At 46.1% G+C, this 24,784-nt stretch overlaps 1 protein-coding gene across 1 annotated transcript in view; it reads right to left on the bottom strand.

The window, feature by feature from the left end:
• The window catches only part of LOC147123464 (uncharacterized), a 65,521-nt gene that overhangs the window by 30,859 nt on the left and 9,878 nt on the right, over positions 1 to 24,784 (bottom strand). The gene's annotated exons all lie outside the window — the stretch shown is intronic.

The following is a 24,784-nucleotide window of genomic DNA, read 5'->3' as shown; positions in this document are numbered from 1 at the left end:
TGGTGCTCATCCTGCTGTTCCTGGTTCTGCTGCTGCCGCCTCTGCTGTTGGAGATCCTCTAATGCCAGGAAGGGAACATCCCAAAGGCCTCCCATGCTTCTGGCAGATGCCTCCATTGAGGGGGCGCTGAGTTAGGGTGGTGAGAGGGGCTTCCCAGGAGCTCACACTGGAGAAGTGTGTGAGGCTCCAACTTTCTGCAGCTTCAAAAAGTTCCCCTAAGCCTTGATCAACAAGGTCCTGCAGCCTGCAAATGCTGCCTATTTAAATCTCTTCAGCCCTCAGCGACCTGCTGCTGCAAGCAAGCAAGCCAGCTGTTTTCACGCCAGCTCTCAGCGGCGGGGTTCCCCGCAGGTGGGTTTCAGGTGGGGAAAGCCCCAAAGTCGCAATGGCACGGGAAAATCCACTTCAACAAGCAGATAATTGCTTGTTAGTGCTCCGACGACCAGTCCCGCCAGCGGCGACCGGGACTGAAGCGGGCGCGTGGAAACAGCAGTCTAAAAGTCGGATGGGGTGGGGAATCAGGCGGGGGGGGGCCCGACCCGCTTTTTCGCCGATTTTCTGCCCCCAGCCGCATGAAAAGCCACTCGACGGCGGCCAGAAAATCGGGGCCTATGTCTCTACCCTTAGGTGTTCAAAGCTTATCATAAAAACAGCGTGGAGCAGATGTTTCTATTTGATGTCATTCTTACCAAAGTCTTCTATTTGTGTCTTTTTACGATGTGTAAATTAAAAACACCTCAACCAGGTGCACCATTATCTTCTTAGTTATCTCAACTGATTGCAACACAGACTCGTGTCTCCTAGGTGTTCCAAATTCAACACAAAAACAATGTGACAGCTGGTGCCTCCCCCACTTGATGCCATTCCCATGAAGGCATATGTTTCTTAATTATCATGTGTTTCTTTCCAAGGTGTTGGTTTAAGACACCTTTACAGGGTATACCATTGTGTTCTGTCCAAGACTTCAGACTTTCAGGAGCCTCCAACCTCCTGTTTCAATAAGGCTATTGATTCAGTGTCAACAACTTATCTTATCTTAATAGCTTGTATGCTGTTTACAGCTTCTCCATTGTTGAGGCTTTTAGATTTTCAAGTCCAGTATGTCATGTTTTAATAAAGTCAGAATTCTTTTATAGAATGGTGTATTTTTCTGAATATGGCTTATTCCTTCACAGCGACATATGCTGTAAGATCCCAAGTTACTGCCACTTTAACCAGTGTGCAATGTGAAGGGTCAGCTATGCAGAGAATAATATTCAAGGGTGAAGAGTGCGTTCGTGCCCAGGCTACCCTTTAAATAGTCATTGAACTTCTTGCAGCACTTGTAATCAAAGGGTACATAAGAATAGAAATAGACCATTTAGCCTCTCGAGCCTATTCTGCCATTCAATGAGATCACGCTGATCTGTACCTTAACTCCATTTACTCACCTTTACTCTATATCCCTTGACAGCCTTACTTAATAAAATTCTATTGAGCATAGTCTTGAAAATTTCAATTGACCCTGCATCCACTGCCTTTTTGGGGAGAGAGTTCCAGAGTTCCACTATTTGCAGTGGGAGAGGTGGTTGGCGGGTTCCGGTCTCGCTCCCAGCTGCAGTCGCTCTGTGAAAAGGATTTTCCATTAATAGGGATTGTTAAGCCTGCCCTGCGGGGCTCCCAGCCAATTAAAAGGTAGCGGGTCTGATGACGTCATTTGGTAACACGTCATCAGCCGGTTTCCTTAAAGGGACCATGGCCGCATTCATTTTAACAGTTCTGCTGTCAGTGTTCTACAGCATTGAGATGCTGCAAACACTGACAAGCACTGCACAAAGGTGCACGGCTGCACCCAGGCTCTCGCATGGAGGGAGTCACATCACACAGGGAGGTTCTCTTCCATTCCAAGGGTGGAAGAGACCTCCCCAGGACACCAACGCGGCCTGGCTGCACATTGCACAGGAGGGCACACGCAGGGATGTTGTCAGGAGTACCAAGCTGTAGTGGCGCAAACCTTTCAATTATCTCATTAGATCAGGAAACGTTAGTACAAAGCCACACTCAACCTCATCCTGCTGTGCCACTCATCACATCCCCATCACTCTGCCTTCCCTACCCTACTCCAGCAAATCCTTACTCATACCAACTTACCTTGCACCTCCACCCATCCCTCTCTATCTACATTATCACATCCCCATCTCACCAGCCACCCCTCACACTCACCCTCATCCTAGTGCAATCATACCAACTAACAACACACAAGGGTAGGCACTTGGGTGTTTTATGCAATGTTCATGTAAATTTTCTGTTACTGTGTTGTCAAACATTGAAATCTTTATTTTCAACACTTTAGCCTTATTGTACAGATCTATGTCCACCTTTGGAATTGTCTTAGTGAGTTGCAGTGAATGTTGAGACATAACGATATCCCCCGCAATGGTGATGAATCTGAAAGGAATGGCTTGTGCATTGTAGGAATGTGCTATGGTGCTGGTGTGGAATGGTGTTAACCTGGTGCATCATGTGGCAGCCAGGGTGTACAGCACCAAGTGAAGTAAATCTGGCCATGGTCTCCGGGGAAGCAATGTTGTTAGGTGATGATGCCCTGTGTCCTGTGCAGCATCAGGTGATTGCGGAGGAGGTTGGTATTGTTGTTGGCGATGTTGGTGTGCCTGGTGATGTTGGTGTTGGGGCTGATCACGGTGGGATTCAGAGGACCAAGGTGAGATTTTTCAAGGGTACTGATGTTGCTGGAATAGATGGCAGCTGAAGTTGAGATGACAGAAGCGATCTGTCAATGGTGAGAGAACTTGCTCCAAGGAGGTGACAGTGGATAGAGAGTTTACTCCAAACACTTCCAAACTGCATAAAGCTCAAAAGTGTCTTCCAAGTCCTGAAGGCTCAAGCTTCTGACATTGGAAAGTGACCAGCTGTGAAATGGTAGCTTTCATACCAATTTTGCAGTTGTCACCTATTCACAGCAATGGGGAGACATAGAGAACCCGACCTTCTTACCTGATGTGATCTCTGAATGACGCGAACCCCATTAAAAATCTGGTAAAATAGAAAAAGGCTGGCAAAATAGTAGTTAACAAGCACTTAACAACCAGTTAAGGGGGAAAAATTTGGTATTGCCCCGTTTGGGGCGCAATTATCGGCTGGGCGCAAAGTTTAGCGTCTGGCGCTAATTATCACCTCTAACTGCAAACTTGGCTTCTATCATCCCTGGAGATGATTGGAGCGCTAAATCAGGTGCTACACACCTCTCTTAAGGTGCTAACACCAAGGAGCGAGGCGCAAACTCAGAGCGCTGGCGAAGCTCATGTGATGCCAGTCAGCAATGGAACACAGACACACTGGCACCAGCCAACTCTTTAAGGGGAAGGTCAATCTTGCTCTCCATCCACATCCTGCTCATTGCAGCCTTCAATCTCAGCCTGGACAGAGCTGTACATCAAATCTGCTGGAAAGAACAATGGAGAGGCCCAGGGAAAGAGCTCAGAGTGCAGCCCCTATAGTCTCTTCTAAATCAATGCAAGGAAGGTCAAATCAGAATGAACCTGCAAAGTGCTGCTCAGTACCCAAAATCCTTCACACAGCATTGAATCTCTCCAGAAGTCTCTCTCTCTCTCTCAGAATGCTTGGTGCAAAAATGTCACCGACAAAAAAAGGCAGGAAGCAGTTGCCTTTAAATAGTCCCTTTCTGACTGCAAAACACTCCCCTCAACCTGCGTTGCTAGCGGCAGGCAGAAAGGCAGGGGGCACCACTCAATATCCGGTCCGGGGCGCTACCGGGGCATTGCATGCTCGACTAACGTCATGATCTGTGGGCGCAGGAGATCGTGGTGGTAGTGTTTAGAACTGCCGCAAAATGTCTGGTCAATTTCGCGAACGGCGGAAACATCACCGCGCCCGGGCACTAGTTGCTTTGCACCCCATTAGCATCCTCCTAGGGTGCTAACGTGTAATGTATATACCTTTAAGGGGAGAACTAGCTTTTACAGCTCATGTATACAGCAGTACCGGCATTGACCAGACCTGTATATAGCACTGAGTAGTAACCTGTGCAGATCAGTTCCACTGTGAGCCACGTTGAGTAAACCTGTTGTACCGTTTCTCCTGAAGTCTGTGTCTTATTATACACAGACACAACATTGGCGACAAGGCAAGTTCGAACCTACCTGCAACTCTGCATCACCTCCCGGGGATTCGTTCCTGGAGATCAGTGGATTGGAGGTCAAGGCCAGAGACTCGGGCGTCGACCATGGGCAATCGCCCAGTCATCCAGCAGAGACTCGAGAATTGCAGGGGAGGCTGTCGAGAGCCAGGCTTGGCTTTCCAGTTGAGGTGGTCCAGCGAAGCGGGCTGGCAACAGGTAGTGGGCAGACCCTTCCCAGACAGCGGCGGGCTAGAGCCCGACCGAGCGGCACAGCAAAGAGCCGAGCAGCGTCGACGGGGGAGAGAGAGAGAGGGCAGAGAGCACAGGGCGCAGCCGGTGTTCAGGGGCCGAGCAGCGTTGAAGAGAGGGAGAGAGAGATGCACAGAAACCCGCGAGACACCGTCATTGCCACGAGGACCGCCGAGAGCGGCGTTGGCAGCAGCGCAGAAGAAGCGCGTGAAACCTACAGGGCGCCGCCATTGCCACGAGAACCACCAGGAGCGGTGTTGGCAGCAGCGCAGGAGAAGCGCGCAAAACCTACAGGGCGCCGCCATTGCCACGAGAACCACCGGGAGCGGCGTTGGCAGCAGCGGGGGAGGAAGGAAAGCGCGGGAGACGCCATTTTAAGCCATTGGGAGACGCCATTTTAAACCATACCCAAAATACCGAAGAGTGGCAGTATCATCGCATTTGACAATGAAGTCGAAGATTGGACTACATATGTCGAACGAATAGAGGTGTACTGCAAGGCAAATGAGGTGTCAGATGACAAGAAAGCGTTGGTATTGTTAAATTTAATGGGTGCAAAGACGTATGGTTTAATACGAAATCTAGTAACTCCAACGAAGCCAATGGAAAAGAGTTTTGAAGACATAGTAACGATACTACAGGAACATTTAAACCCCACACCGCTGCTGATAGCAGAAAGATTCAAGTTTCACAAACGGAACCAGCATAAGGATGAAAGCAATGCTGATTATTTAACAGAACTGCGCAAACTATCGAAACACTGCCAGTTTGGAGCGGGACTGGCAGATACCTTAAGGGACAAGTTTGTGTGTGTGCTTCAAAGTGAAGGAACCCAGAAACGGCTTTTATCTGAAAAGGACCTTACGCTGGAAAAGGCTTTCAGCATTGCGGTATCATATGAAGCAGCAGCACGGGGCGCTGCAGAGATACAACAGAGACTGCAAGAATATGGCACAAACGAAATGTCATATGGAACAGCGAAGTGCTATCGCTGCGGCAGAACAACACACGACCAGAATGATTGCTGGTTCAAAGACAAAGTGTGCAGACAGTGTGGAAAAGTAGGACACATAGCATGAGTCTGCAGGTCGGGAAAGAAAACCAGCAATAAGAAACCTACCAAAGAAAAGTACAAGAAGGTACATAAGATGATGGAGAATAGTTCAGACGAACAAAAGAGTGATAACGACTCCAAAAGCAGGGAACTGAGTTGTCTGAAACTACATAATGTGATCACAACGGAGGATCACCGAACCATTTGGGTCACTCTCAAGATAGCAGGAGTCCAGATAAAGATGGAATTGGACACAGGATCAGCCCTAACAGTCATAAACCGAAGGGACTATGAGCGGCTATTCTCACACATACCCTTGAGAGACACAAAAATTATTTTGAAGATGTACACGGGGCAAAAAGTCTACCCCAAAGGAAAAATAAGGGTGACCGTTATATATAATGGTAAGGAAACACCAAAACTAGACCTGTATGTATTACAAGATGGAGGACCACCATTACTGGGAGGTGAATGGATCCGGAAAATACAACTGGATTGGCATTCCATACAGGCACTGACTGTGGCTGACAAAAAGGATGACGACGTCACACCTGGGCGACTGTCAAAGATCCTAACTGATGCGAAAGAAGTGTTTCAGCAAGGACTTGGAACACTAAAAGGCATGACAGTGACGATTAAAATTGAAGAAAACGCAAGCCCAAAATTTGTTAAGGCCAGACCGATAGCTTATGCGATCCGCCCAGCCGTCGAAGCAGAGCTGGAGAGTCTGGAACATTCAGGTATACTGTCCAAGGTAGACTGGAGCGAGTGGGCTACACCCATCGTCCCTGTGATGAAGAAGTCATTGAGCAGCACACCTGGGGAACCGAGGAAGGTTCGCATCTGTGGGGACTTTAAGGTAATAGTGAACCCGATCCTTCACACCGTACAATGTCCACTTCCGCGGATTGAAGATATTTTCGCCTCGCTATCTGGAGGGAAACGCTTCACTAAGATTGATCTGGCCCAGGCGTATCTGCAAATGGAGGTAGAAGAAGCATCAAAAAAATACCTCACAATCAGCACCCATAAAGGTCTCTACCAATACAACCGGCTGGTATTCGGGGTAGCATCAGCTCCGGCTATTTGGCAGAGGGCAATGGAACAAGTCCTGCAAGGGATCCCAGGGACCCAGTGTTATTTGGACGACATCCTGGTCACGGGCGAAAATGACAGTGATCACCTTGCCAACCTGGAGCAGGTGCTCACTAGATTGCAGGAATATGGGCTCCGAGCTAACTGCTCCAAATGCGAGTTTTTTAGAAAACAGATCTCGTATTGTGGCCACGTTATCGATAAAGAGGGGTTACATAAGTCCCCAGAGAAGATTGAGGCAGTAGTCAAGGCTCCAGCACCGGAAAATTTGTCACAACTGAGGTCGTTCCTCGGGCTGGTAAACTACTACCATAAGTTCTTGGCGAATTTGTCTACAATACTACACCCACTGAACACCCTACTGCAAACTGAGGTGCCATGGAAGTGGAGTGACGAATGTAGATGAGCTTTCCAGAAGAGCAATACACTAATCACATCGAAAGAGGTATTGGTCCATTACAACCCAGCATTACCAATTCGGTTGGCATGTGATGCGTCACCCTACGGCATTGGAGCGGTGCTGTCGCACAAATTCTCGGACGGCTCAGAGAGGCCAATAGCCTTTGCGTCACGATCACTAACTTCAGCCGAGCGTAACTACGCGCAGATTGACAGGGAGGTCCTCAGCCTAGTGTGGGGAGTGAAAAAGTTCAATCACTTTCTGCACGGGCAGAAATTCACCTTGCTGACTGATCACCAGCCTCTTGTCTCCATTTTTGATCTGAAGAATGGCGTTCCGGTGATGACTGCGCAACGACTACAAAGATGGTCACTTTTTCTAGGGGCGCACCACTATGAGATTGAATATAAGGGCACGAAACAGCATGGAAATGCTGATGGGCTATCACGCCTGCCACTGCCTACTGTGGAGAAAGCGCCAGCAGTGGATCCTGTCGAAATATTCCATTCGACTATAGTTGAATACCTACTGGTAACTAACGCTTGTATCGAAAAGGAAACCCGAAATGACCCGACACTGTCTCGGGTATATGATTTGACGGTGAAGGGATGGCCAGCACATGGCGACTCACTGTTGCCAGCATTCTCTACAAGGAGAGAACAGCTGTCAGTGTGCCGGGGGACCTTGATGTGTGGATCCCGAGTGGTAATTCCACCCAAGTTAAGGGATAGAGTGCTCAATGAGCTTCATGAGGGTCATCTGGGAAGGCTAAAAATGAAAAGCTTATGTGTGGTGGCCGGGAATCGATAAACAAATCGAGGACCTGACCAAGAGCTGCTCAGGATGCCAGAAAGTCCAAAATGCACCACCACAGGTCCCTCTACACCCATGGGAGTGGCCCTCATCTCCATGGCAACGGGTGCATATTGATTTTGCTGGTCCATTCATGGACTCAATGTTTTTAATAGCCGTGGATGCGCACTCGAAATGGCCTGAGGTCATCAAAATGTCCTCCACCACCACGGAGAAAACTATTGCAGTCCTACGGAACATTTTTGCCAGGAATGGCTTGCCAGAACAGATTTGCTCCGACAACAGACCACAGTTTGTGTCCGAAGAGTTCCGGAGGTTCTTGAAAAAGAATGGGGTAAGGCATTACACATCCGCCCCGTATCATCCAGCCACAAATGGATTGGCTGAGAGGTTCGTACAAACCTTTAAGAAGGCAATAAAGGCTATGTACAATGACAACATTCCGCTGCAGCACAAGGTGGACAATTTCCTGTTCGCCTACCGGAATGCGACACATGCAGTCACCAACCAGGCCCCAGCCATGATGTTCTTTAACCGAAGGTTAAGATCTCGACTGGATTTGCTCAGACCAAACGTACGAAGAGATGTTGAGAGTAAGCAATTCCAGCACATCCATGAGATGCCAACAAGGAGCTTCAATGTAGGGCAACCAGTCTTGGCCCGCGACTACCGAACAGAAAAATGGCAGCCAGGAACGATATGCACATGGCAGGGCCCACTAATGTACACAGTGGATGTTGGGGAGAGCATCGTGAGACGCCATGCTGACCAGATCCTAGAGTCACAGGAACAAGTCAACCCCATGCCTCGCCCATACGTACCTGGTGATGAACCCGACGTACAGGTCGCATCTACCCCAGAAACAGTAGCATCGGAAGCTGATGAACCAACCGACGACAGGGGGCCTGAATCGCCTCCGCACCAAGAGCAAGACACTCGGGAAAGGCGCTATCCAGAAAGGACCAGGAAGCCTCCCCAAAGACTGAATTTATAAATAGACTATTTTCAGCTAATGTTGCATGTTAAAAGTGTTAATTGTAATTAGTTTGATATTTAATTGTTAAATGAGTGTTATGGTACTGTTAATCTAAAAGGGGAGGAATTGTAATGTATATACCTTTAAGGGGTGAACTATCTTTTACAGCTCATGTATACTGCAGTACCGGCAGTGACCACACCTGTATATAGCACTGAGTAGTAATCTGTACAGATCAGTTCCACTGTGAGCCACATTTAGTAAACACCTGTTGTACCGTTTCTCCTGCAGTCTGTGTCTTATTATACACAGACACAACATAACGGGAGGAATTTTTCCCCTTAAGTATCTTAAATGCCTCCCCCGCCGCTTGGTGTCGGGTCTGTTCTGAAATCTCAGACCCGACACTTTGGAAACTTAAATGGATGCGGGTTCGGAGCGCGTTCCCAACCCGCTGTCAATCACTTCGATTTTGACAGCGGACCTGCCTCCAAACCTGCACTCTGAGCGCCGGCAAAATTCAGATCTCTTTGTGTGAAAAAGTGCTTCCTGAAATCACTCTTAAATAGCCTAGCTCTATGTTTAAGATTAAGAAGAACTTAAGAAGCATTTAGATGCCATGATAGTAGGACTGTAGTGTGTTTCTGATGGATGAGCTAAGATTGGTCAAACTGTCTTCATTACCTATATCTATCTTGTGACCTTGTGGTTATTTAAAATATAGTCATTAATTTATTGTATAACTGGATGGCACCAATGCTCTTTCAGGTTACAGCCAATAATTGAGCTTTCCATTCCTCCTTCACATTTTGTTCAGTGTACCAGAAAATGATTAAAATTTTAAGTTGGTTTCTTAACAATTGTATTTCTGGTACATCAATAGTGTTATATCATTGTGTTCAATTTCTTTGGCGGGAAATGTCTGGAACATTTTACCTTGGTTTCCTTTAAAAAAAAATTTGAATTGAAACGATACTTTTGTTACTGTTCCCTTTCAATTGTTGTCTCCCAATGTCATTTATCATCCCTTGTTGAGAGAGGCCGCTAAGCTGCTTTTGAGCCTCAGGTGATGTAATTGTGAGCTGCTGAGAATGACTAAAGGAGCTACAGTAACAACCTGTGAAAATATCCATTCCTCTGTACATTTGTCATGCACAGTGTGTTTGAAAAACTGAAATTGATAATGGTTCAGTCCAAGAAATTAAAGAAAGAGAGCGGGTAAGAGATGCGGAATTCTGTAGTCCACAATCAATGCCTACATAGAGACAGAGGCCTAGGAATTCAGTATAGCCACGTTTGGGGCGCTACAGCCGGGCGGCCGCTAAAGTTTGCGCCCGGCGCAACTTCGCGCCACCTTCGCCGATATTCAGTGGCATCGCCCCAAGAGGTTGCTGCTGCGCTAAAACAGGCGATGCACGACTATCATTAGGCGCTAAGCCGGCGGCCCGGGGCAAAACCCCCGAGGGCGGGCGCAGCGCAGGTGCGGCGAGCTGCTGATTGACGGCAGACACTCTGGCACCGGTGAGCTCTTAAAGGGGGAGGGTGGATTTGTTTTTTTGAAAGGCCGAGACTGGTGTATTTGTGTTTTTTGAAAGGCCGAGACTGCTCGATTTGTGTTTTTGGGGGGGGGGCTTCTCTCCATTAGTTTGTTATGTGGGAAGGGCACAGAGGTATCAAAGTAATAAATGTTCTTAAATCGCACTGTCCATGCTTTCTTTTGGAAGTCCTGGTTGCCCTGCTCGGCTGAGGGCTTGTGGAGCGGCTACATTCATCTTGTGCCATTGGCACAAGCCATTCCCTGAGAGGGGGCCTAGAACCGACGTTCAATAAGCCGCCGACGGGCGGCCCTTGCACTTCCTGCCTCCCTCCTGTGCTGGTCCTCCTCCTCCTCCTCCTCCTCCTCCTCTGGTGGTCCTCCAATGTCTGGTGGCAGTGGCTGAGTCCTGCGGATAGCCAGGTTGTGCAGCATGCAGCAAACGACCACGAAATGGGAGACTCGCTCAGGCGAGTACTGTAGGGCTCCTCCGGAATGATCCAGACAGCGGAACCATTGCTTCAGGATGCCGATTGTTTGCTCAATGAGGTTCCTGGTTGCTTGATGGCTGTCATTGTATCCCTCTTCAGCAGGGGTGCTGGGCGCACGGAGCGGGGTCATCAGCCAGGTGCACAAAGGATAGCCTTTGTCCCTGAGAAGCCATCCACGTGGGTGAGGCTGGGCCTGGAACATGTCTGCCACAGAAGTCTGGCGCAGGATGAAGGCATCGTGGCTGCTGCCTGGAAAGCGGGCATTGACAGCTAGGATGATCTGCCTGTGGTCACACACCAACTGCACGTTGAGCGAATGGTAGCCCTTCCGGTTGCGGTAATCCTCAGCATGCTCTAGAGGTGCCCGCAAAGCCACATGCGTGCAGTCAATGGCGCCCTGCACCATGGGGAAGCCCGCTAATGCTGCAAAGCCCATTGCATGCTGTTGCTGCTTGACAAGGGCCATGGAGAAGGAGATGAACTGACGTCTCCTTCTGAAAAGGGCATTGGTCACCTGGCGGATGCAGCAATGTACGGCAAACTGGGAGATGTTGGAAATGTCCCCAGCAGCGGATTGGAAGGAGCCGGTGGCATAGAAGTTGAGAGACACCGTCACCTTCACTGCCACCGACAGAGACGTCCTGCTCCTCAGCTGTGGCTGCAGATCTCCGCGAAGCAGGTGGCAGATCTCAGTGACCACCGCCCTTCGGAATCGCAGCCTCCGAACACACTGCTCGTCAGACATGTTCAGATATGAGAACTGCTGGCGGTATACCCTGGGTGGGTAAGGCCTCCTTAGCCGACGCCTGTTGCCCCTTCTCCCTCTGGCCATGACTGCCACTCTCTCACGGAGTCTCTGAGCCCTTTGAATGCAATGGAGAAGGCCAACGTTTGCACCCATTGCAGCCCCCATTATATGTTTCCAATCAATGCTATGGCTCTGAAGTTAAAGACAAGTGGAAAGCTGTGGCCTGAAGCCACAAGTACCTGTGCGAGTGTTGAGCCAAACCAGAAAGCTCTCTACCTTTGTCTCTCTGCAAAGATCCGTCTCTCACAAAGAAGGAGTGTTGCAAAATGGCTGCCATTTCTACTGCAGGAGAGTGCCCTTTAATTAGCGCCCCCCGCGCCCCGCAGCGACTGAGAACCGTTCCCCTCTACCAGTCGCTAGGGGCGCCAGGCGCGCAATAGGCCGGCGCCACTGAATTTCCAGTTTGGGGCGCACAAAGGGCGTTGCACGATGAAATGACGTCAGGATCTGCGCGCGCAGCTGAGCGCGTGCAAAGGCTTTGCGCCGCCGCTAAATCTTTACTGAAGTTGGGGAGAGGCGCAGATCGGGCAGCGCCCGGCCGCTAGCCACCTAGCGCCCCACATCTCCTCCTCCTAAGGCGCTAGCGGCTGGCGCAAACAACTGAATTTCTAAGCCAGAGTGTGCTAGATATTTTTATGGCCAGCAAGGACATTTTTTTTTGAGGGGGGGTAGGGGAGAGCGGTTGGGTGGTAGACATTTAAGTTTCTTTTGATCAGTAGCACACATGATTTACTGTGGCTTCCATTGGCGTGGCGTGTGTTTTTCACAATGACTTGTGGCAACGATATTTAAACTTATATTGTGGGAATGTGGTGCAATAGAGTGGAGCTCCACAGCATTGTCTCAACCAGTGGTAGACCAAGTGCTCCCAACTCAGTGAGCTTGTGATCCCAGACATGACATGATGGGAAGTCACCGAGTGGAGGTCAAGCTTTTCTGAGACGGTGGAGAAACAAAAGAGGCAAAGTCACTCCTAGTGGCTGATAGTACAGCAGTTTTAAAAGACATTTGCTACTGTCTAAAGCCACTGTGTGGTGCAGGATGAAGGGGAACAAACAAAGGAGAAAACAAATAAATATCTTTTTTTTTAATGTAAACACAAAACATAAGTATGCTTTTCTTAGAGTGCAATTTGTTCCAACATACGTACAAATTTGTGCAATTGAACGGGTTAGCAATCATTTACTATGAAGGGTAAGTTTTACTTAAGCATAGATCTTAAGGTTGATTCATGTCATTTTATGTAGAGGTTTAAATATCTGGTTTTGTGGCACCTCTTTGATGAACCTAAAATTGAATCCAAACTTTTGCCTGTACTCACAGTACACATTATAAAACAGAACTCATCACATATACAAAGTGCAGCTCCCTCCACTGTCACTATAATTAATGAGAAACCTCATTCCAGACATACTCCTGATTCCAATTAATCTTATCAGGATACTACTAAGGCAAGAATTTAGCTTTCATCTTAAGCCACAGAGGTCTGTATATTTGTTATTTGTAAGAAAAAGATGACAGAATATAACCATGCTGCTACAGGTGCAGTTTAAAAGGAGTGCAGTGTTTTATTTATTAGTTGAATGCGTATCGGGAAATCACTCATCGCCCACAAATTTCCATTCATTGTTTTTAATGGACAGAAAATCATGGGCAGCACATGCCTGATTTCCTGGAGCAAGGCTCAATGCCAGTGCACAAGTGGAACATTTATCCTATTTTACTTTCATCCATCTGGAGGGCACTATTGTTTTTAAAAACAAATCACTCATATGGGGCTGGAATTTTCACATTGCAGAGTTTGCGGGTTTGGGAGTGGGTCGGCAGTTGAAAGCGCTGAAATTAACAGTGCGTTGGGAACCTGCTGTCATCCCGCTGACTTCTGCTTTTAACTGGGGCATGTTTCGAGGCGTGCCACGGATCACTTGAAAGAGGCGGGCGACCTTATTGAGGTAGTTAACTGCTCGTTTAGAGACCCTTAACAGTGCTTTTAATGTAAGGATTCATCTTTAACTGGTTGTGCACGGGATTCACGGACCTCAGGAAGCTTCCCTGAGAAGGGGAGGTGGGAGCTCAGTGGCCATTGTGCTACTTCATTAGTGACAGCTGGAAAAAACGAATGGGCCAGAACTTCAGGTCCCCAAGGGGGAGTATGCGTTGGGTGCTCATGCGTAGGCCCAACGAAAGTGCCGGTTTCATGCATGCACTGTGCATGCGTGGGAAACCGGAACTTCCGTTCCCTTAAAGGAAGGGGTTCACAGGTCAAACGCGTGTGCCGAAGAGGCAGCGCGTACGCCTGGAACTTCCGGTTTTTTTGCAGGTTTCTCCAGGAGGGTAAGTCTCCAGCAGCTATGCTTATAAAAAGCAGTCACAAGGCCTGCTTTTAACAATGTAAGTGGTGAATTAAGTAAAATAAAAACATTTTTTCCACAGGTTTATTATTTTTAAATACTTTAAAGAAAGGTAAGTTTATTTTTAGCCTCGTTAGAAACTGTAATTAATTTATTCAAAAATTTAAATTACTGTTTAAAATAGTTATTTTATGTAATTTATAGTTATTTTAAAAATGTGATGTTTTTAAAAATTATTTGAAGTTTTAGTTATGGTTTGGGGCTGAATTGTATTTATAGATTTGACAGGTCTTCCTGTCAAATCTATGAATACAAATTCCCTGCTGCCATTGGCTCTCCAAGTGACGCTTTGAAATAACTGCGCCCCTGGGATGCGCAAGCACTGCACGCCGGCAGTTGGAGCAGGCCCAGGATCGGAATCCCATGCGGGCCCATAGCACAATGACCGGTGCACTAGGTAAGTGCAGTTCGGAGGCTTGCACCCGCGGGAAGCCTCTGACCCGAATTTCTGGACCATAAATACATACACCTTACACCTGCATCCTTGCCTAAGGGAAAGGCTCTTGCTGACACCATTTTGTGCAGAGATTTTATTTTCAGGAGTTTGCAGATGATTTCTGCATCCTCGGAAGCCACTCTCACCACATTGCCAGTCACTCTCAGTACATTGTGGGATTGTGTCTCTGATCTCCACTTTACCTGGCATCTATCAGATCAGCATGGGTGCCGCTTATGCTGTCTCACCTTGGACCTCAGAATCGGACCAAGATGAGACCCAGCACCAACAACACCTGAAGGGATAATTACAAGTCCTAGCCCTTTTCGGGCTACCCCAGATCAGGCGTATTCCCCAGACGTTCACCTTCAACTAAAGTTAGAGATAGCCAAATTCTATAAGACACTTAAATGGGTCTAAAGGTTCAGGCTATCTCGCCCTAAAGGAAAGGAATGACTGAAGATGTTACCGTCCTCTGGATAGCACTTTTAATAAGTTTAACTAGACTGTAGCCTTCCGAATATTATGAGGGTCTGGAATACCCTCAGAATTCTGCAACTCCTTACAAAAGAGTGTACAGAAATTGGGTTTGCGAGATTGATACAGAAATACTCTGTGAGACAATTCTAAAAATATATAGATTTATTTAAGAGCCGACATTCATTTAACAGCTGTTGAGTCAGTCGCAACATTGACAATTCAAAATACAAATAGCTTACATTTCTTATCAGAAATCCTTATTCTCAAATCTTAGCTTCGTTACATTTCCACACTTCTACTTATTCTTAATCCAGAATATCCACCAAAATCAAATACCTTGATTACCCAAGACTGAAAGTTGTAGGCTTACAGAGTGGTTCTGAAGCTGAGAATTGCTTGCCTGTCTCCAGCGACTTCTGTCTTCCCATTTGAAAAGGTCTATTTTTATATCCTTTTTGCAGTAGTAAATCCTTTGAAGTTTTCTGCTGATGTAAGCTAATTATCTCTAAGTCATTCTTTCTGTTGATTCCTTTCTATTCTTACTGTCAATTTAGCTGCTGCATGCATAATTATGTCTCTACCTTTAGGTGTTCCAAAAACTTATCATAAAACACTATGACAGTAGTCTTTATTTGATGCCATTCTTATTGAAGGTCTTTCATTCAATTCTTAATATTGGCTTAACTGGTTATAACCACAGATGTTGTGACTCCGTGGTGTTCCAAGTTCAATACAAAAACCATGTGATTGCTTGGTGTCATCTATTGAAGTCATATCTTCAAAGTGTTCTGCAGGTATCATATTTACTTCAACTAGGGTGGTTGCTTGTTTTCTAGCTATCTCAATTGGTTGCATATTTAATCGTGTTTCCTGTCTTATTTGATGTTACTTTTACAAAGGCACATGATTTTTTAATATTCTGTGTTTCTGTTTCATGTGTTAGTTCTTAACACTTTACTTGGGTCATTCCATTGTGTTTCTCCTAAACTCCAGACCTTTTGGAAGTGCCAAACTGCTATTTCAATAGGGCCATTGTTTTAGCATATTTAGCCAATTCCCATTTCAAAAGCTTGTGGTGTTTTCAACTTTGTTACCAATTGATCTTTATCTCAGAAACCTGTATTCTGTTTGCAGCCTGTATCTCTGAGGCTTTAGATTTTTAAACCCAGTATATCATGTATTAATAATGTCAGAAAACTGTTCATATTATGGTTTATCTCTTGGAATATGGCTTATTCCGTCACACACCAGCCACACCAGCAGCAGCAGCAGCAGCAGCAACAACACCAGCAGCCTTCTCCTCAGCGACCTGATGCTCCACAGGAGAGAGGGGACCAGCACAGGGGTGCACTTTGCTGGAGGCGGTACCCCCAACACAGGGTATACAGGCAGAGGGTGAGCTTCCTGGACATAACTAGCAGTGCTTCAGGAGGCTCAGGCTATCGTGTCAGGTCGTGGCAGACATTTGGAGCTTGCTGGAAGAAGACCTGTTGCTGAGTGGACCTGGTGGACAGGCCTTACCAGTGTCTGTCAATGTCATCACCACCCTCAACTTCTTTGCCTCAGGCTCCTTCCAGGGATCTGTAGCAGACATTTGCAGGATCGTGCAGTCGCCCACCCACAAATGCATCACACAGGTGACTGATGTCATGTTTGACAAGTCAGCCACTTATGTAAACTTTGCCACTGATGAAGCCAGTGTTACTGAGTGAGCGTTTGGCTTTGCAGCTCTGGCTGGCTTTCCACAGTTGCAGGGCATCATCGACAGCACACATATGACCATCAGGGCATCCCCAGATCAGCCAGGAGTGTTTGTGAACCGCAAGGGCTTCCACTCCCTCAATGTGCAGCTTGTCTGCAACCATAAAAAGATCATCATGCATGTGTGCGCCAATTTCCCTGGCAGCTGTCATGACTCTTTCGTCCTGCAACAGTCCACCCTCCCTCAGCTCTTCGCACCTCCAAACAGACTTGCCAGCTGGCTGCTTGGAGACAAGGGCTATCCACTAATAGAAACATAGAAACATAGAAGATAGGAGCAGGACTAGGCCATTCGGCCCCTTGAGCCTGCTCTGCCATTCAATGCGAACATGGCTGATCATCCAAATTCAGAACCCTGTCCCTGCTTTCTCCCCACATCCCTTGATCCCCTTAGCCTTAAGAAATATATCTAACTCCTTGAATATATTAAATGAATTGGCCTCAACTGTCTTCTGTGGTAGAGAATTCCACAGGTTCACCACTCTCTGGGTGAAGAAATTCCTCCTCATCTCAGTCCTAAATGGCTTACCCCCTATCCTTAGACTGTGACCCTTGGTTCTGGATTCCCCTGCCATCGGGAACAGCCTTCCTGCATCTAGTCTGACTAGTCCTGTTAGAATTGTATAAGTTTCAATGAGATCCCCTCTCATTCTTCTAAACTCTAGTGAATATAAGCCTAATCGAACCAATCTCTCTTCGTACGTCATTCCTGCCATCCCAGGTATCAGTCTGGTGAATCTTCGCTGCACTTCCTCCATGGCAAGAACTTCCTTCCTCAGATAAGGCGACCAAAACTGCACACAATACACAATACTCAAGGTGTGGTCTCACCAAGGCCCTGTATAACTGCAGCAAGACATCCTTGCTCCTATACTCGAATCCTCTCGCTATGAATGCCAGCATACCATTTGCCTTCTTAACCGCCTGCTGCACCTGCATGCTTACCTTCAGCGACTGGTGCACAAGGACACCCAGGTCTCGTTGCACTTCCCCTTCTCCCAATCTATTGCCATTCAGATAATAATCTGCCTTCCTGTTTTTGCCACCAAAGTGGATAACCTCGCATTTATCCACATTATACTGCATTTGCCATGCATCTTCCCAATCGCCCAACCTGTCCAAATCGTACTGGAGTTTCTCTGCATCCTCCTCACAGCACACATGCCCACCCAGCTTTGTGTTATCTGCAAACTTGGAGATAGTACATCTACTTCCCTCATCTAGATCATTAATATATATTGTGAATAACTGGGGTCCTAGCACCGATCCCTGCGGTACCCCACTAGTCACTGCCTTCCATTCGGAAAAAGACCCATTTATTCCATCTCTTTGTTTCCTGTCTGCCAACTAGTTTTCTATCCAAGTCAGTACCTTACCCCCAATCCCATGTGCTTTAACTTTGCACGCTAATCTCTTATGCAGGACCTTATCGAAAGCCTTCTGAAAGTCCAAATGCACCACATCCACTGGTTCTCCCTTATCTATTCTACCAGTTACATCCTCAAAAAATTCCAGTAGATTAGTCAAGCATGATTTACTTTTTGTAAATCCATGTTGACTTTGTTCGATCCTGTCACTGTTTTCCAAGTGTTCTGCTATTCCATCTTTTATAATGGACTCTAGCATTTTCCCCACTACCGATGTCAGGCTTACCAGTCTATAATTGCCCATTTTTTCTCTACCACCTTTTTTAAATAGTGAGGTTACATTAGCTACCCTCCAATCCATGGGAACTGTCCCAGAGTCTATAGAATTTTGGAAGATGACCAGCAATGCATCAACTATTTCTAGGGCCACATACTTAAGTACCCTAGAATGTAGATTATCAGACCCTGGGGAATTATCGGCATTCAATCCAATCAATTTCCCTAACACCATTTCCCTACAAATACTGATTTCATTCAGTTCCTCCCTCTCATTAGACCCTATGTTCCCCGACATCTCTGGGAGTTTATTTGTGTCCTCCTTTTAAAGACAGAACCAAAGTATGTATTTAATATGTCTGCCATTTCTTTGTTCCCCATTATAAATTCCCCTGATTCTGAATGCAAGCGACCTACGCTTGTGTGGTGATTATTCTTTATGTTTAGTAAGAAGTATTGTGATTGGTTGTTTGTTTCGAGTTGTTGGGCTGTTTTCTTACTATTCTAATTGGATTGCAAATTTTTCACAGAAGATCCAGCCTCTTATTCGGGTTACGACATATCCTCTATCATGGGAGGCCAGGACGTGTTTTGATAATTTTAAAAAGGATATCCTTGGAGCAGTTGTGCATTCTATTGATGAGCAGGTTCCTTTTGTGATTGAGACGGACGCTTCTGATTTTGCAATTGGGGCTACTCTGAACCAAAATGGAAGACCTGTGGCCTTTTTCTCACGTACCTTGAACAATAGTGAAAAAAGGCATTCTTCAATAGAGAAAGAGGCGTATGCAATAGTAGAAGCACTGCGTAAATGGAGACATTATTTATCGGGGCGACATTTTACGTTGGTAACTGATCAAAAGTCTGTGTCCTTTATGTTTGATGTCAAACATTTTGGAAAGATTAAGAATGATAAAATAATGAGGTGGAGGATTGAGTTGGCATGTTACCATTTTGATATAGTTTATCGTCCGGGGAAGGATAATGTTGCTGCTGATGCGCTGTCGAGGGCTTATTGTTCTGTGATTCACGGAGATACGCTTATTAATCTTCACAATGCCTTATGCCATCCTGGGGTTACGAGGATGATACACTTCGTACGCAGTAAGAATTTGCCCTTTTCAGTTGAAGACGTCAAGCGGATGTCTTCATCATGTTCTATCTGTGCTCGGTGTAAACCGAATTTCTTTAAGCCTCAACGAGCTCATCTTATAAAGGCTACTTCTCCTTTTGAACGTTTAAGCGTCGATTTTAAGGGGCCCCTTCCTTCAACTACTCACAACCGATATATATTTACTGTTGTGGATGAGTTTTCAAGGTTCCCTTTTGCTTTTCCTTGCGCAGATGTATCAGCTGCTACAGTTATCAAATGTCTGACTCAACTTTTTGTCATCTTTGGGATGCCTGCGTATATCCATTCGGATCAGGGAAGTTCTTTTATGTCTTCCCAGTTGAAGGAATACCTTCAGAGTCGTGGAATTTCTACTAGCAGAACTACCCCACATAATCCCCAGGGTAATGGACAGTGCGAACGATACAATGGGGTGATCTGGAAGGCAGTTATGTTGGCTTTGACATCCCGGAACCTTAAGAATACACAGTGGGAAATGGTACTGCCTGATGCCCTGCATTCCATTAGATCATTGCTTTCAACGGCTACTAATGTGACCCCCCATGAAAGGCTCTTTAACTATCCGCGGAGATCTACTATGGGATATTCGGTACCTTCATGGCTTACTATGCAGGGACCTGTGCTGCTTCGACGCCATGTTAGATTGTCAAAATATGATCCTTTAGTGGAGGAGGTGGAGCTATTGGAGGCAAATTCCCAATATGCTCATATTTGATTTCAAGATGGGAAAGAAAGTACCGTTTCAATTAAAGACTTGGCTCCTTGTGGTGGCCAGCCCTCTTCTGAGGATATTAACAATAGTCATGATTCAGATAATGTGGATGCTGTTACAGATACTATGAATATTTCCAATCCGACTGCAGATAGTTATACTTCTATTAGTCAGCCCTCGATGGATGTTCATGACCGTCCCAGTTTACCTCCTGATGGGATTTCTAATCCGGAAACCGTTGAAAATCAGGATATGGATAGCCTTCCTGCAGAAGATACTTTGTGTCTCCTGGTGTGGGAGGGCAAGGAATTTCACCAAGGTTAAGAAGGTCGACACGAACAAGATATCCGGTTGACCAATTGAAAATGGACTTTTAAATTGATAGTAATGTTTTAAAATTGTTGAAATATTATATTATATTGTTTTAGTTGAGAGATACTTAATACTTATGTGCAATGTTACTATTTGTTGTTGCTCCCTTAGTATTGTGTCATGTTGAATAGTTTTATTTTGTCTGTGCATAGTTTTAGTTGTAAATAATTAATTATAAATTGTAAAGGTTATTTAGGTTGGAGTATATTTTAAAAGGAGGCGTGAATGTGGTGATTATTCTTTATGTTTAGTAAGAAGTATTGTGATTGGTTGTTTGTTTCCTGCCTTGAGATATATGCTGTAATCTCATTGGTAGTTGATGTCATGTGATTTGTGGTGGCCATCTTAAATTCAGTTCTTTCCAGCCTTTAGTTGGGACTGGGTGTTGAAAGATGTGCTACAGGATTTTTAAGTTAATAAAGCCTAGATTAGAAAGGCAAATCTATTCTTTATTTCAGCTTGACTTTACCAATCTTTTTCTCTTCACATATCTATAGAAGCTTTTACAGTCAGTTTTTATGTTCCCTGCAAGCTTACTCTCATACTCTATTTTCCCCTTCTTAATTAATCCCCTTGTCCTTCTTTGCTTAATCCTAAACTGCTCCCAATCCTCAGGTTTGCTGCTTTTTCTGGCCAATTTATATGTCCTCTCCTTCGATCTTATGCTATCCCTACTTTCCCTTGTTAGCCAATGTTGAGTCACCTTTTTTGTATTATTTTTATACCAAACTGGGATGAACAAATTCTGTAGTTCATCCATGCGATCTTTAAATGTTTACCATTGCCTATTCATCATCAACCCTTTAAGTAACATTCCCCAATCCATCCTAGCCAACTCGCGCCTCATACCATCATAGTTTCCTTTATTTAAATTCAGTACCCAAGCATCTGAATCAACTACTTCACTCTCCATCTTAATGAAGAATTCTATCATATTATGATCGCTCCTCTCCAAGGGGCCTCGCACAACAAGATTGCTAATTAATCCATTCTCATTACATAATACCCAGTCTAAGATGGCCTGATCTCTAGTTGGTTCCTCGAAATATTGGTCCAGGAAACCATCCTGTATACACTCTAGGAATTCCTCTTCCACAGTATTGTTACTAATTTGGTTAGACCAATCTATATGTAGATTAAAGTCACCCATGATAACTGCTGTGCCCTTATTGCACGCATCTCTAATTTCCCGTTTAATGCCATCCCCAACCTCAGCATTACTGTTTGGGGGTATGATTCCAACTCCCACTAACGGTTTCTGCCACTTGGTATTTCTCATCTCTATCCATACAGATTCCACATCATCAGAGCTAATATCCTTCCTTACTATTGTGTTAATCTCCTCTTTAACCAGCAATGCTACCCCACCGCCTTTTCTTTTTTGCCTGTCCTTCCTGAATATTGAATACCCCTGGATGTTGAATTCCCAGCCTTGGTCACCCTGGAGCCATGTCTCCGTAATCCCAATTATATCATATCCGTTTACATCTATTTGCATAGCTAATTCATCCATCTTATTACGAATGCTCCTCGCATTAAGACACAAGGGCCTAGAAATTCAGTTGGCGCCGCGCCAGGGCTTTAGCGCCGGAAATTTAGCGCCGGCGCTAAGTCCCCCTGTGCGCGCCAAAAATTCAGTAGCGCCGTGCCCAAACGGCTGCCGGCGCTACAGGAGGGTGTCAGCGCCTCGAAATGGGCGCTGACTGCCGCATTGCGGCGCAATTCCGGTGCTGCGGCACCCGATGCGGTGCGGCAGGCTGGGGAAGTGCAGGCCTCCTCCTTCAGTTAAGGAGGAGCTGCCTGCACCCGCCCGCTGGCCGTTGAAATCTTGAAAAAAATGAGCCCGGCACCTCGGAGAAGTGCCGGGCTCGCAGGCCAGACGCATCTGTTCCGCGGGGGTGTAGGGGGTTTCTCTTGCTCTTTCTGGTCTCCTGCCAGGCTTCGTGCAATAATTACCCTTGAGTGGTTCGACCCACTCCCCCCTACGGTTCTAGACCTTGGACTTAGGTGCAGAGAACAGTAGTGCAGAGAAAGAACTCAATAGACCAGGTTGAATAGCACGAAATGGATGCTTTTATTTTTAAACAGTTTGAAGCATTACAAAATACATGTCATAGGCACAGATTAAAGTTACTACAATCATGCACAAATTTATGAACTTGACTCTATGGAAATGGGGAACACACGGCACATCGAAAAAGGGGAAACACATTACGATTTCCCTTAACTCCCTCCCCTATACCTAAACTAAGTTTCGACCTGGGGAACTTGGGATCATGCTCACCACTCTCGAAATCGCGAGAAAGGGGGTTCGCAGCCTTTTTGGCACCGCTTTCCGTCGTCACGTGGATTTGGAAACTTCTGGCGCAGTCGATATTCTCTCCTCCCTCGAGGCGGTGGGGTAGACCCAGCCTCGATGAGCGCTCATTAAGGTTGAGATCCACTAAGTCAATTTGGGTTCATGGAGCAGACCCAGATGCAGGCTATGCACTTGGGAGAATCTTGTGGCATCGATCGTCGGTTCTCCAGAGGGTTTCTTCTCCGTCGGCCTGGGTCGTCGATGATCTCCCGACCCCAGTACCCGGGCCACCCTCGTCGTCTTCTCGTCGTGGCCGAGCCTTGTTTGGCTGAACACCGACCACATTGTCCTTTTACCGAAACCGTCCGTCTTTAAAAAGACGAAAACGTTTTCATCGATCTGCCGAAGTGGAAGAGGCGCCGATCCGGGCACCGTCCGCCCTTCGTTCGTTCCTCGTAGAAGAAAGTTCTTGAAGAAATGGAAGCCTGAAGTCGCCCAACAAGAAGCCGTGGCAGTGAAGAAGAAGTTGTTCAAGTAACCCGAAGTCCGAAGTCACTTAGATGGACTTTCAATCCATAGTTATACTCTTTTGGGACAGTCTTATCTCCCGCCAAATCATAGTCCTGTCTTTGTATTAATTTTGGCGGGCAGAAATCTCTGCAGGGGCGCTTTGTCTTGTAACGGAGCCGGTGATAACTTAAACTGGCCTTCCTGGCCGATAATGTCTTTCAATGTCTTTTGCATTGTCACCGTGGCTCGGTTCGCATATTGATCGGTCCGGACATTTTCCTTGATGGCTGCTAAACGGTTTTTCCTTTGTACGATAAATGGGTATAAGTGTTTTTACATTGTCCGCCCATATCTTGATGGGCCCCATCCTGTACTTATAATCCATTGAATATGTATGCTGTTGCTCTGAGTTTCGGTTCCCAGAGACTGGCTTTCGTGGGCTCACTGTCTTCAATCCACAAGCCTGTCTGGCTTGCAGTAACAGAAATAAAATGGTTCATAAACTGATCACGGGGCCTGGCGGCCATTTTGTATGCCCTTTTATCAAAGGTTTTTCTGTGCAAGCTTACTTTGGTCAATAAACAGTCTTATTTTATCCAGTTTTCTTGCGTGATTTTTGCTGAAAATTGCGAATCTTACAGGCCCCCCTGTGATACTGATAGCTTGCTTAAAGTATCAATAATCCTTGATGAGCAAATTTTCCCTGATTCCCCACATCCAAACATTCCTGGCACTTAACTATCTATGCCCCTCACGACACATGCAGTTCCCATTTCCGGAGAAAATGAAAATTACCTCATGCACATTTGGAATCATAGACAGCAAATCTTAAACTATAACACCTTCACCTGTCAGATGGGCAGGGGTTGATACCCTTTTGCGCCATCTGCATGCATCTTTTATTAATCCAAAAAAACTTAAGAACAACTAATAACATGACAATACTTATTTCCTTATAACACAAAACAATCAAAAAATTTTTTTTTAAATGGAGGGACGCTTAATCTTATACTAGCAGCTTAGAGTGGGGTATCTGCTTCCCCCATCCGCACATAGCGTTCTCTCCATTCTCCTGTGTTCTCGTGCCTCTGGAGGCGTTTGCCTCTTTTGCAATGCACGAAGAGCAAAAATATCACAATCAAAACCTGACATACTACTAGGATATGGGATGCTATTCTAATCCAGGCGGGGACCTCTATGTTGGTGAACAAGTCCCACCATGGTGGGATGGTTATGTCCAATATGTCTTTTCCTATCTCTAAAGTCTTCTGCTCCAGTGTATAGAAATGTTTCTGCGAAACTATAACGGCTTTTAAAACCTTGGTGAGGTGTTCGGGAAGAGGGGGAATGACATAACCAAAATGCGCGACAAATCGTTGTAAGTCTGTGAAATTCTCTTTGATAGTGATGTGTACAGTGGAGGGCGCAGGAATGGGAACAATTCGTTGTTGTGCCACTTGAACCTCGGCC

This window comes from Somniosus microcephalus, chromosome 2 (genome assembly GCF_052327205.1).
Source record: "Somniosus microcephalus isolate GS21.2 chromosome 2, FLI_Smic_1.0, whole genome shotgun sequence".
Lineage (NCBI taxonomy): Eukaryota > Metazoa > Chordata > Chondrichthyes > Squaliformes > Somniosidae > Somniosus > Somniosus microcephalus.
The sequence above is the reverse complement of the archived record's forward strand: the minus strand, read 5'-3'. Positions and strand labels throughout refer to the sequence as shown.